We start from the raw sequence: 4,790 nt of genomic DNA, 5'->3' as shown, positions 1-4,790 counted from the left end.
ATCATCTCCTGTAGCCTTTCCCTTCCTCATTTCCTTGATAGCTTTTTCCACCTCACTTTGTAAAATATATGGTCCTTTCTCGTCTGTATCTACTTCTTCTTCCGGTTCAACTTCTAAGGTTTCTGGCCGATTAGGTCGATCATATAGTTCTGTAATATACTTTTCCCAAATTTTCAGCGCTTGCCTCTGATCTACTATTCTATTCCCCTGGGAGTCTTCGATGCCAACATTTTGAATCCCATGATTCTCTTTCCATCCTAGTTCTTTTGTCTTCATGTACATCAAATCATAACGTCCTGTTCTTTGAAATTCTATAATCTCATTACATATCTTCTCAAGATATTCCTTTTTGGCCCTGTCCGTGGCTCTTTTCAATTCATTCCTCAGTCTCCTGTATTTCCTCCTGCCTTCTTTATTGTTGACATTGTACCAGATACATTGTCGTTAAAATACGAGGCACCTAATTTTGCTGGGGTAGGCGTCCACTGCCCCCCCCGTGCCACAAGCCCGACTGAGAGCAGCGTGTACCCCGAAACTCATCCAAGTGACGGCTGCTGACTACATTCAAGCATAAAACTGATGAAATAACAAGGGAACGGAAGAAATGAGGCGAATAGGTCGCAATTAAGAAGCAAAAAACAAGGTAGGAGGTGTAAGATTTGAGGTTTTCACGGCGGTGACTATGAAGAAAGCAGTCTTCTGGGATTTGGCAGCGTGTATATGTGGTGTTAACCGACGTTTCGGAGGAACGTATCGCCTAAAGCTTACGGGGGAAGAAAGTGTACTGGACATAAAGCGCGTGTTTCGTTTCTCTCCGCAACGTCTGATCGAGATGGGCGCAGAAACGCACGTGGGTCTGTCTGCATGTGAAACGTCCGTTGCTGCTCGAACATAGCTCAAATCGAGAGGTAAAAGGTAAGGTAAAGCTGTTCCCGTGCTTAACTAGCTAAGCACTACGCGGCAGACCTTCCCAAAGCCAAATGCAATGCAGATTCTTACACGCACATTTCTTGTAAGTGTTCTCCATGAAGACACCAGAAAGCACAGGGAAGGAGCGCTGTGCTTTGCACAGGACGTGCCAAACGCCTGACACGAGACAATACTATCCGGAAAACATGACAAGTACAATCCAGATGCAGGGAGCTGTGAGTTCCGTACGCACAAACTGAGTGAATCCGTTGCAGTCAAATTACCAAGAAAGACCCTCCCCCGCCATCTGTTGAGAGACCAGCGATTTATGCAATGTAACAATATCCTGCCTCAAGTCGCTCTCTAGTGTGCATTCCTGGAACTCTGTAAGAGACGTGTGAGCAGTGGCGGCTGGCGAAGTCAACACACGTGAAAGCCGTGCGCCTGTGTCGACACTCGGACCTCAGAGTGAGACATTGCTTTATTATGGATAGGGGAGTGAAGCTGACCACTCACCTCCGGCTAATGCCGAGGTCAAGAAACTGTGGATACATACATCCACTCCCTCATACGCCTTCATGGCGTAGTGCTTGATTTCGTTGAGCGCAGGGACAGGAAGCAACGGTGTTTCGGAGACAGCTGCATCTGGAGGCCTCGCTGGGGACTAACCGAGAATTTTATTTGGATGTTCCCTTAAGAGCAGTTCACACAGTCAGGGAATCGTTGTGATACAGTGTACGTGTTCAAATGTTGTTAGGATGATACTAACTGGAGGTCAGATTTCGTCAGCTCGATGTGAACTGAGCCTTCGACCAGTCTGTGAAACAACACGACCACCAGATACCAGCCTAGTCCGCAGGTACGCAAGTGGGACCGTGTCTCCTTCCAGATCCCTCCCAATGTCACCAAGTAGGCCAAGAAGTGAACTTGCCCCTGCGCGGTACCGCTCCACGTCTTGGAAACCTCGACACTAAGTCCGGCTGCTTTGGTCCGTACACCCCATGCAGTTTCCGCTGGCGCGTCCGGGGGTGCGCTGTGCAAAGGGAAGGGATCCACTTGAACCCTTCGGCGCGCCGGATACCGCCTGTTTGCACACTACCACAACTTGTATTGGTGTTCTTTACACCGTGAGGACGTGGACGTTTCCGAGTCCAAGTTATCTCCATCTAGAAGGTTAGATTGACCCCGAAGACGGAGGCAGCATGTACCTTCGAAATGTCGGCAACACTGCACATGTACACACGGTGCAAAGACCCAAGGACAGACCCGACACCAACCACGAACCAGCGCGAGAATATAAAATCCATAAGAATGATATAATTTCCCCAAGCAGCGCTAGGCGGCTGGTCTCTGTAACGGAGATGCGGTGCGTATGCATCGAGACGCGCCTTGGGCTCGTGCCCAGTGAAAATCCCGTAACTCAACTAGGAGGCAAGCACGTCACATTACAGTGACTGACATCGATTCGTGGACCCGTGAAAGCGAGGCTCGGAATGTGGGAGTGCCTCCCTGGGGTCACGGTCCAGCGGTCCCAGCACATAGCCGACAGCTCACATCTGTTTCCCAGTATGCACCAGAAGTTGAAGAGCTGCGACTTGGTTTTCGGGGCACTCTGTAGCAGGGCGTCACCCTGCTGTGGGCGTCTCTCTCAAGGAGGACGGGCGCCAGCCACTGTTGGACGCGGAAGTAGGGCCAGCGCGGCAACTGCGTACTGGCCAGATTAACATAGGCCGTGAGAAGTCCCTTGAAATGGGCCACGACAGACTCCTTCACCGTCTTCAGCCTCTGTCACTTTTCATTCGTGGCCATTTTCTCATCTCGTCCAGTTGGAGGTCATCGATTTACCAAACTACACAGTGTCACATCCCAGAATACCGTACCTTGATACTCATCGCCAAGAGCACTTCGAATTTCAGAAGTTAGAAAACCGAACCTATCCATGACCAGAGAGTTCTGGTGCGCACGCTCGCTCCTGCTTGATACCCTCTAGAGGCCAACCTTGGAACAAGTTCGTCCGTCCGTCCGGCGGTTCTCACAACGCTGCACGCGGACGGACACTTGGCAGCGCACCGAGAGACACCAAGTGTTGGAACGTCCTGTCTCCAACACGGTAGGAATCCTTCAGGTGTAACTTAACTTCATGACGTCATCAGATCACAGCTGTGTGTTCACAACTCTGCTTATCTGCAACCCAACAAACCACATGGACCAGTGCCTTTCACAATAAGCTATCAGTTGCTCATCCAGTTAAAAACAAATCCACCGCTCATCGCCGTGTTCACAAGAGCCCGACACTAGTCCCTCTTCTAAGCCAGATGAATCCCAGTTCACACCCTCAAAGTCTCTTCCTTTAAGATCCATTTTAATATTATCCTCCCATCTAAGCCTATGTCTTCCAAGAGTTATCTTCGCTCCTGGTTTTCCCACTCAAATTTTCTAGGCATTTCCGATCTCTTTGTGACGAACTTAGGTGGGCAGTGCAAGTCACGGCGCACTTTCAGCTGCCAAAGTTGAATTTACATGAGAAGGGAACATTCCAGAATTCGTCTGGAGGGACTGAGAGTAACCGCGAGAAACCTCTAGCAAGGGTGACCCATCTTGCCGCCCATGTTGCACAGGCAGAACTGTCCCTTGTGCCACTCTCGCGCTGCGGTCCCTCTTCTGGAGCGGGAGGAGACAGAAGAGCAGAGCAATGGCCACCTCGCGTTGCCCAACCCGTGACTCGCGACCGATATTCAGACAGGGAGACACCAACCGGAACCCGGGACCCTGTGAATACATGGATTCTTCATGGCACGGCCCCTCAGCACACGGTCACCTTCCTTTCTCTTGTCGCAGGGCCCTTCTTGAGAAGCTTGTAGTTGTACAGCTCACTGATAAATTCGCTGTCTTTTACAGAATCCGAAGGTTCACTACCGCGAAAAGACCCTACCCTTAGTCCACGCCCTCTGACACTATTATATTTAAATCCATTTTAATATTATTCTCCCCTCCGCGCCCAGATCTGCAAAGCGGTGTCTCCCCTTCAGGTTTTAGAATAGCTAAGGCATAACAAAACTGCGTAACAGTTCGCAGAATACAAGGCTACACGGTGTCACTATTCACAACATCCTCACCAGTAACGTTGCCACGGCTCTGCTGAGGCAGTCCGCCACGAAGCCAGTCTGCACGAGCGAACAAGACGGGCACAAGGGACACCTGCTCTGTTGCGTCCACGAGCCGATCAGCGCGCACTCGCCACAGAAAACACACTGCGTCTCCATTACAAAGACCAGCCGGTTAATGCCGTTTAGGGAAGCAAGAACCACACGATTCATATAAACACGCTGTGTGGACAAAACGCAGACTTCTCTGCGTATTAAAGAAGGTGGTACATATGGTTACCAGCATGTTTTAAAGCGATAATGTGGGTTTGTGCTAGTTGAATACTGAACACAGAAGCCGCGCAGTCTACGGTATGTACAACGGGTTCGAATCCCCTTCTGGGCACGAATGTATGTCTGCTTTTCTGTGTTTTGTCCTGTGTAGGTGAATGCCTGGCTCAAGTGGGCGGCTCGACTGTCACTTGGAACACTGTTTCACGGAGCGTTCAGGCCAGTCCAGGTAAGTTATGTGACGCAATGGCTTCAGAGGGCGACACCTCCTGAACATACAAGGATATGCTCGTTGCTTCAGCACGCCAAACGGGAATTCGCTGAATTACGCAACGGTTCGAGCCAATGCGTTCCTCCACCCTCATTCGCTCTACTCTGCGTGCACGCCACACGGCATTCTTTACAGACGCACACCCATGCTCCGCTCCCAGCTAAACGCTCTGCGTGTTATGCTGCTTTCTGAGTTATAGAGCCACTGACGTGTCGGAAGTAAACGTGGGGGGGGGG

General features: G+C 50.5%; 1 protein-coding gene across 2 annotated transcripts in view; it reads right to left on the bottom strand.

Annotated features, from left to right (window-relative positions):
- The window catches only part of LOC111863561 (partitioning defective 3 homolog), a 94,880-nt gene that overhangs the window by 29,401 nt on the left and 60,689 nt on the right, over positions 1-4,790 (bottom strand). The window lies entirely within an intron of this gene.

This window comes from Cryptotermes secundus, unplaced genomic scaffold, assembly GCF_002891405.2.
Source record: "Cryptotermes secundus unplaced genomic scaffold, Csec_1.0 scaffold184, whole genome shotgun sequence".
NCBI classification, from domain to species: Eukaryota; Metazoa; Arthropoda; class Insecta; order Blattodea; family Kalotermitidae; genus Cryptotermes; species Cryptotermes secundus.
The sequence above is the reverse complement of the archived record's forward strand: the minus strand, read 5'-3'. Positions and strand labels throughout refer to the sequence as shown.